The sequence below is a fragment of the Nicotiana sylvestris genome, chromosome 3 (genome assembly GCF_000393655.2).
Source record: "Nicotiana sylvestris chromosome 3, ASM39365v2, whole genome shotgun sequence".
Classification (NCBI taxonomy): domain Eukaryota; kingdom Viridiplantae; phylum Streptophyta; class Magnoliopsida; order Solanales; family Solanaceae; genus Nicotiana; species Nicotiana sylvestris.
In genome coordinates this window covers 308,457-317,795 of record NC_091059.1, presented here as the reverse complement: position 1 = coordinate 317,795, position 9,339 = coordinate 308,457, and the positions used below count along the sequence as shown (strand labels likewise).

General features: G+C 39.1%; 1 long non-coding RNA gene across 1 annotated transcript; it reads left to right on the top strand.

Moving 5' to 3' along the window:
* The first annotated feature begins 403 nt into the window (after positions 1-403).
* LOC104210983 (uncharacterized) lies at positions 404-7,881 on the top strand. The gene is made up of 4 exons (XR_707035.2): positions 404-1,321; positions 2,564-2,749; positions 2,875-5,084; positions 7,349-7,881. It is a non-coding gene; the product is annotated as an uncharacterized lncRNA (long non-coding RNA).
* The last annotated feature ends 1,458 nt before the right edge of the window (positions 7,882-9,339 follow it).

Genomic DNA, 9,339 nt, shown 5'->3' with positions numbered 1-9,339 from the left:
ACAACACTCAAAAGAAATAACCCTCTTTTGATATTCTCACCTCACTACAATATCGCTCACTCTCTATTTTTCCTCACGGACTATTTTCTTATGCCTTGTCTGTGAAACCTCACTCTTTCTTTCTCTCTTTGTTGGTGTGTGGAAATGAGAGTTGAAGTTCTCCTTTTATAGCCAAAGCTTCACCCTCTAAAGTCTACAATATTTGACAATATACACATATTTTTCACAATTCAACAAAGTTGGCTACTAAACCAAAGAAATTCAACAAGGTTGGCTACCAAACCAAACTAATTCAACAAGGTTGACTACCTAACCAAACCAAGTCAACAAGATTGATTACCAAACCAAAAAAGCTTTTATTAATCACATGTACTTCTTAAATGAGATGACATCGTCAAATCATAAATCAGAAATGATGGGAAACAAGATATATAACATCTAGAAAAGGCTGTGATGATTCCTAACTTCTCCAACTTCTTTTTGTCCTCTTATTAGCGGCTATGATGATTATGTCTAGAGTTGGGTCGGCGTTGGAGTGGCCCGTATCTTGGCGGGGCGACCCGGAATTCATCTATTTGATGCAACTGAGCTCTGCAGCCATGGCGATCCTTGTCTCCGTTGCCTGATTTTTTTTTATCATCCGAGCCTCTCGAAAAACTGCTTTATTACCCTCTGAATTAGATTAGCCCAGAAATGGCGAGAATGAGGCGACAGAGAGCGAGTATGGGATTTTTTTTCAAGGGTGGTTGTCCCTCTCTGCTGTGTCTATGATTCTCCTTTTTTGTAACAAACCAACAGCCCTTAAAAAAGGAAAGAGAGAAAGATAGATGATAACGCTTCAGTTTCTGGATTTGTTTGCAGTTTGCATATTATTCAAAGACCCAATACACACACAATTATACTACAACAACTCCGGGACCTTCAGATCTTAATGAGGCAGTGATGATGATTTTTTTTCTATATCTGGGGGAACAAATTCGGGCATGGAGATTATCCGACCCGTATCTTGGCATGGCAACCGGTATGGTCTGTGATTGAGACTCTTCTCACTCACATGCAACTGGTTTTTTGCAGCCATGGCGTGGTTGGCTCCTCTTTTGCCTTTGTCATAAACACATATCTGAGCCTCAATTTGGTAAAGAAAATATCAATCTTTTAGATTTTATTGATGTGGGATATATCGAAACCACGCCGTTTTAAGTTCTAATGCTTTTTTGAGCTGTGAAGTATAGCCATTGTTTTCTATCAGTAGCAGCTCAAGAATGAGGCATTAGAGTGAAATGTGGGATTTTTTTGTAACGGTGGTTGCCCTCGTTCTCTGGTAAGCCCGTGATTTTTTATTTTTTATTTTAAATTTTGCTTTTATGCCAGCTACCATGTTGGTATTTTCTCCTAATTTTTTTTAAGAGAGTGGCACCTGAGTATGTACCGGTAACTCTGCCACCAAGGCTTGGGCACATAAAAGAATCACAAGTATTTTTTTGCCTCCGCTCGGATTTGAGCCTGAGACCTCATGGTCTCCAGCCACTTCATTGACCACTACACCACAATGCATATTTTCCAAAATTATGAATTTTTGTTGAAGGATATTATACTTCCCATGCGATAATAGCTGGATGTTGTGATGGTATACTTGGTTGTGTTAAACAGAAAGTAACTGATTAATTACCAAAAAAGAAAAACTTAGCTCGAGTCTTGTAATGCGAGGTCAATGTTGACTTAAGGTTTATTAGAATAGGCCAAAAAGGAGAGAATGAGGTACCAAAGAGGCGGGAATTCTATCAAAGATAGGTGCCTAACTCTGCATTACAAATGTTTCTCGAGGTTTCAAAGAGCATTAGCAGTTAAAGAGAAAGAAAGAAAACTAAATCAGTTTCTGGGGGTTTTGTCTGTGACTTCGTTTATGTCTGCTGATCTATTGGTTCCTTGTTTCTGCTGTGTTCTTATTCTTTGCTGTCTTGGCTTCGAGATTCTTCTTAGAAGCTATTGGGGACTGCGAATGATGCTTAAAATAAAAATATGTGATTGGCAGGTGAAAAAGGGTTGTAATGATACTTCTAGCTCTTTCTTTTTCTTTTCTTGTGCTTAATCAGTGAGCATGAAAACTACCTAGCTGTATCTTGGCTTGGCATCTCAGTATGGCCTGCAATTGAGAATCTTCTCTCTTGCATGCAACCATTGTTTGCAGCCATGGGGTGGCTGGCTTCTCTTTGCCTGATGATAACATAGATCTGAGACTCAATGTCAATATCAACCAGTAGTGGCTCATTCCCAAGTCAGTTGGGACCGGCTATGCGAATCCTCTGTATCCATTTTGGTATATTTAGGTACATTTCATTCAATTAGTATATAATGTCTTTTAAGACAAAAATATATAATATGAAATAAGAAGAAATAATCGAATTATATCATGAAAAGTACAACAAGAAATGACCTTATAAAAAAGTATATGATACAAAATAATCAATTCTAGAAAAGGTAATACACTAAATTAGTTGCCTCAATGACATTCGAGACTTTGCCTTTATATTTGTCTGATCATCTTGTTTTTTTAAAATGGCAGGTGCTTTTGCATTATTTCTACACCATAAACAGAAACTGGATTCTCAACTCAAGAACAAGAATGAGGCTGCATATGGATGGAAAGTTTTTAAGGGTGTTGCCTTCCATCTGCATGCCCGTGATATCTCTGTATTCTGCCACTGCCAAAGCAAAAGCCCTTCTATCATGCTTAGCTGGCGCTCTAATGGTTGGTTATTCGCAATCTGCTCTATTTCTCACGCAATTTGCTTCTCTTTCTTGGTCATTGTCATTCTCATTTCCTTTTCACAAATCTCAATCAGTATGAGCATTATTGCTGTTGCTTATCTGTAGGTTGTGATGATAAAGCAGCTTGATTTCATTGTATTTGGGTCTACTGGACCTGTATCTTGGCAGTGCAAACCAGGATGACTTAGGCAGAGTCTTATTTCTCTAGCAAGCATTCTTGTTTGCAGCCATGGCGGTGTCCCTTTACCTGATCTTATGACAATCTGAGCCTACGTATATACTCATGAGTTTCACTTCATAGATAGATATCTAAAAATAGATGGAAATAACTTTTAGATATGCCTGGAGAAAGAGAAGGACAATGGTGAAAAAAGTGAAAACTACTTTCCCTTGTGATGAAAAAGGAAGGTTAGATACTTAAAGGCAGACTTACACGGGCCTTTAAAAGTTCTCTTCTTGAACTAGCTCAGAAATTGCAAGGATGAGGCAAGAGAGAGTATGAGATTTCTTTCGAGGGTGGTTGCCCCTCTTTCATTATCTGGTTTTCTGGATGACCATTTGGGAAATTTCCCCAATATACGAGTATACCACAACAACTACCTTCAGATCTTTAGTCTGTCCTCATGGCCCTTTGCGGTTTCTTCCAGTTTACTCTCATCGTCTCATTATTAATGGGAACTGGAAAGTGTTACATTATGATGCATTCTACTACAGAAAAGGGCTGTGATGATGCTTATAAATCTTTCTATTTCTGGGCTGATCATTGAGTCATTGAGATGACCGGACTTGTATCTTGGCATGGCAACCCGGTATGGCATGTGATTGAAAACTCCTCTCTCTCTCTCTCTCTCTCTCTCTCTCTCATGCAACCGGTGTTTTGCAGCCATGGTGTGGCTGGCTTCTCTTTTGCCTTATCATAATACGCATCTAAGCCTCAATTTGCTGAAGATCATAGGTAGGCATTTGGACAATATTTGAGTTGAATTTGCGAAGTTCTCTTGAGTGCAGACTTGTGAGGTCTCTTTGGTTAAAAGCTCTTATCTAAGCGAATTCTCGTTATTAGATTAGCCCAGAAATGGCGAGAATGAGGCAACAGAGAGTATGGGATTTTTTTCAAAGGGTGGTTGCCCCTCTCTGCTTTTTCAATGATACTCCACTTTTCAAAAAACCAACAGCCCTTTAAAAAGATAGAGAGAAAGAGAACATACTTCAGTTTCTGGGTTTCTTTGCATTTTTTGCACCCTTAACGTATACTCAAACCCCAGTACCCAACTATACTGTAACAACTACGCGACCTTCGGATCTTCCGTCTGACTCCTTCATGGCTTTGAAAACCCTTAAAGAGGCAGTGATGATGATTTATTTTCTATACCTGGGCTAACTGATTGGGGCATGGAAATTACCCAAACCCTATCTTGGCGTGGCAACCCGGTATGACATGTGATTGAGTCTCCTCTCTCTCACATGCAACCGGTGTTCTGCAGCCATGGCGTGGTTGGGTTCTCTTTTGCTTTATCATAACACATCTGAGCCTCAATTTGCTAAAGAAAATATACCATTTCCATGTATTGATGCAGGAGATATTGAACCCTCGTCCTTTTTATTAGAAGTTATAATGCTGTTCACTCGTAATGTTTTTGTCGTCCTCCCGTAAGCCCATGATTTAAATAGCAGCCTTAATGATCCGATTTTTGCAAATCACCCAGCGAATTCCTTTTGTTAGATTAGCCCAAACTGGTGAGGAAAGGCAACAGAGAGTGTGGGATTTCTTTCAAAGGTGGTTGCCCCTCTCTGCTTAGCCTATGATTCTCCATTTTTTAACAAACCAACAGCCCTTAAAAAAGAAAGAGAGAGCACTTCAGTTTCTGGGTTCTTGCATTTGCACCCTAATGCATACTCAAAACACGAACATACAACTATACTACAACACGACCTTTAAATCTTCAGTCTGTCTCCTCATGGCTTTGAGAACTCTTAGAGAGGCAGTGATGATGTTTCTCGTATCTGAGCTAACTGATTCGGGCAGATTACCCCACCTGTATCTTGGCGTGGCAACCTGGTATGGCCTGTGATTGAGACTCTTCTCACATGCAACCAGTGATCTGCAGCCCTGAGTGGATGGGTTCTCTTTGCCTCAATGTGCTAAAGATAATAGATTCAATGTGGGAGATATCGAACCCATGCCCTTTTGATTACAAGTTATAATGCATTTTTCACTGCTTATGTATTCCATTTTTATGGTTAGTATCAGCTCAAGAATGAGGCATTAGAGTGAAATGTGGGAATTTTGTAACGGTGGTTGACCTCCTTCTCTAGTAAGCCCATGATTTCCTTTTCTTTTTTTTTTGTTAATACCAGCTACCATGTTCATATTTATCTCCCCATAATTAAGAATGTACTAAAGGATATATGTTTCCCTGTATGAGAATCAAACAACTGTTCTCCAACTTTCTGCCGTAAATTCTTGCCGGTGAACTTCTTCCTTCTATGTGACTTCCTATTTGCATCCCATATGATAATAGCTGGAAGTCATGACCGATACTAGTATGTCTTAAACAGTATTATCAATTTTCTGAAAATTTAAATATTTAATTACAAAAAAAAGAAAAAAAAACTTGCTTGAGTCTGCTAATGGCAGGCCATTGTTGACTGAAGGCCTGTTAGAACAGCCCAAAAAAGTAGAGAATGTTACTGAATGAGGTAACAGACAGAGGGGGGGGGGGACTCTTCTTCCAGAGATGGTTGCCTCTCTCTGCTTTACCAATGATTCTCCATGTTCCAGTACATCAGCCTTAAAAAAGATAAAGAACTTCCATTCTTCATCTTCTCTCTTTTTTTTTTTTGGGGGGGGGGGGGGGGAGGGAGCTTCTTCCAGAGATGGTTGCCTCTCTCTGCTTTACCAATGATTCTCCATGTTCCAAAAAACATCAGCCTTAAAAGAGATAAAGAAGGAAATTCATCTTCTTTTTTTTGGGGGGGAGGGGGGGTGTTCTGGCTTTGACTTTGTTTATGTCCCTATTGGTCCCTTGTTCATATCTTCTGGCCTCCTTCGTCATTAGGCGTTTTTTGGGTATTCAATATGAGCTTAGTCCAAAATTTCCACTATTTCTTGAAAAGTATGGAAAAGAATTACCAGTTCTGAAAGAGGCAGTGATGCCTGCTTATCTGGGTCAAACCATTTGGGCATAGAGAAATCCGCTCAGTATCTTGGCTTGACAAACACCGTAATGGGCTGTGATTTGAGGCATCTCTTTCACATGCAATCTGTGTTTTTGCAGCCATGGCATGGTCTCCTTCTCTTTGCCTTATTAGGAACTCAGATCTGAGCCTCATTTCCAATTAGTCCAACTGGACAGCTCGGGATCGAACACGAGACCTTCGTTGACTGTAACCCATTTTGTCCTGTTCAGCAGCTCAAAGAACGAGAGATCAGAGAGAAATGGAGATTTTCGCTTCTTTTGGCAAGAAAATCAACACCACCCTTTTTAAGGCAACCATTGATTAGTTTTCAATGGAAGGCCATTCTCTGAACTGGGGATTCTTCAGCTTTCTGTGTTAGACTGACGTGATAACCAGCTAGATTACCACTTCATTTCAGCTCAAAGAATGAGGCTCAGGGAGATGATTCTCAGAGTGGATGACCATCTCCGACATGCTAATGTTTGTGCATATGCATGTTTCTCGTGTATATGTGGCATTGTGCATGCATTTCGGTTGTCTTAATTTTGTCCTCACTGGCTGTATTTTGATGCAATGCGAACAAAGTAACACATCCATAAAATCCAATAGGGGAAACAATGGGGCTATGATGACAATATTTGTTGAGCTAATTGAATTCGGGCATTGGAATTTTGCTGGCATTATCTTGGCGGGGCAACTTGACTTTCTGGTTTGCAGCCATGGCAGGTGCAGAGAACTCAATGCCCCACATAATCTGAGCCTCCATTTTAACAGAAGCCTTAGCATCGTTTCTCTATTACCAATGAGGCCAACAGGGGAGAAAGGGACTTATTTGAGGGTGGTTGCCCCCTGTTGCTCCTGGCCTGTGATTTCTCTATTACCAAAACCTACAGCCCTCTTCTAGTCCTCTTTTTTTCTTTCACCTCAGAAAAGAAAGAAAGCAGAGCATTACCAGCAGCAACAACAGTAGTACTTGGACCTCGTTCTGATTTATGAGCTTAGTCCAAAGCACCCTAAATTCTTCAAAACCTATGTTTATCAAAGAGGCAATGATGATATTTGCTTATGTGGGCAAAAAAATTTATGCCCTGCATTGAAACAAGCAGATCCGTATTTGGCTTCGCAAACCACTGATGTTATGTGATTTGAGGCTGCTCTATCACATGCAACTGGTTCTTTTGCAGCCACGGCGTGGTCTCTTTCTCTTTGCCCAATTAGTAACCCAACTCTGAGCCTCAATACTTCAATTTATCCTTCTGGACGTTGTTTGATGGAAACACATTTTCATTTTTCATGAAAGCCAGCTCATAAATGAGGCATCAATTTTACCAGTCTCAAAAAAATGAGGCATCAATGAGAAATGGGAATTACTTATTTATTTATTTGTTCATTTGTTTAGTTTTGCTGGTAAGGCCAAGATTTCTTGCTGGAAGAGATTAACAGTGGTTTGCTCTTTTCTGCAACTCTAGCTTCGGAAGATGCACGTTGTTGATTTTTTGCTGCTACTGCTACTGATTCTCGTCTTGGTGCGACGTGGCTGCATTAAAACCTTAACAGCGAGAATCATACTAGAAATAAAGAAAAAGGTGAAAAATTGAGGCAGCACTTTTGGTAAATAGCATTGTTAATTTGCATTGAGATGATACAAGACTCAGTATCTTGGCGGGCAATCTGGAGAAGGTTGCAGCCAATAATAATAGAGAAATCTGAGCCTTGGTATTAAGCATTACTAGTAGCTTCTATCTCTTTTTTTCCCTTTTTTCAAGATTGGTAAGAGAGTTGCAATTTTCTTTTGAAATATTTTCCGTGTCTTTGTAAGTATTGCTCGTTTTTGGTAAACAAAAATTCTGTTCTAAAAGAGGCAAGAGATGTGGAAATACAGCGATTATAAATCACTCTCCTGCCAATGGATACCAGATTTTTGTTGTTTCATGCCCGTATTTTTCAATTTCATAGTATTAGAGATTATTTGATTCCTGAAGCTTTGACCTTTACAAAAAAACTATGGAGATAATCCCACGCAAATACTTGATTTTCGCTGCAGAAACATATCTGATGTACAAATTTTATAAGCCTAACCTACTTGTGTGGAATGTCATTATGTTCTATTATATGTTTTTTGCATAGATCCATTTCTATTGCTGTTTTGGTCTTTTGCTAGTGAACAATGGTACTCTAGTAACAATGTTTATCTGCTTTTCTGGTTCGTGCTGTCTCTTGGAATGTTGTTTCTGCTGGAATGTTCAGCCATTTTCTATTTGGAAAGGAATAAAAACAAAGGGAAATGTTTTTAAATTTTCAGAAGTGTGAGGCAGTGAGGCCATATGTGTAATTGAAAAATCTGGTGAATATTTAGATTGATTTTTGAATGAAAAATCTAGCGGCAAATATATTTGCAAGCATACATGATAGAATGAGAACCCTGTTTTACCAAAAAAGTGTCAAGTCTTTTTATAAACTAATTAAATAGGAAGATTTGAAGTAAATCCTAGCCAAAATAATTCATCCTAGATCTGAGATAGAGGATAAGAACAAGCAAGCATAGCTGAACAGTCATAATTGAATCCCGCTATAAAAAGAGGATGGTGATTTTCATAATATTGAACAATAATGAAGAATACACAGATAAAAATGTCACCTATCTTTAACAAGGTTGACCCCCGTATATTTGATATGATGAGACTAACGTTGTATATTGAGGATCTGAGCTTATCTGCTTCTTTCTCTTTAGCGAGGAGAAAGAGATGAAGATCCCTCTTCTCTGAAAATATGTCTCTGTGCGAGTTTGTTTTCAGTCCCCTTTCTTCTTCTTCTCACTTAGTTTATATACTAGGTATCCTCATTTATCCAACAGTCATTAGTTAGTACCTAAGCCATTGGACTGTATTGCTGGTTGACCCTATGAAATGCCGTAACATCCAATTCGCCATTCAAACATTCTGAATACACGACCTCAGCCGTGGTCGAGGTGCATGTCGTTATAGCGTTGACTTTTTGCCGTTCCTCTTTGCGCGGATTCTCGTCTGGTCATATTTCGACCCATACAAACCCACCTGCACATTGTTTGATAGAACGGTGTACAGACTATCAAAGAAAGTGCTTTTATCATTAAGATCTCAAATTCTTCAATCTCAGCCAAGAAAAAGTAGAGAAGCTCCGTTAAAAGTGTGGTTAAATAAAAGATCATCAGTTTTTTTTTTTTTTTTTTTTTTTTTGGATTTGGAGATTCAAATATTTGGTGTCGTAGTAGGACGGGCTCCTCTCCGATAATGATCTCCTCCCGTTGCTTCATTATAGGTTTAGATGCTCGGCAGCTTTGCTAAATCATCTAAGTGGTTATGGTAATTAAAGTTGGGCCTCTAGATGATTTCTTTTAATATAGAGGAATAG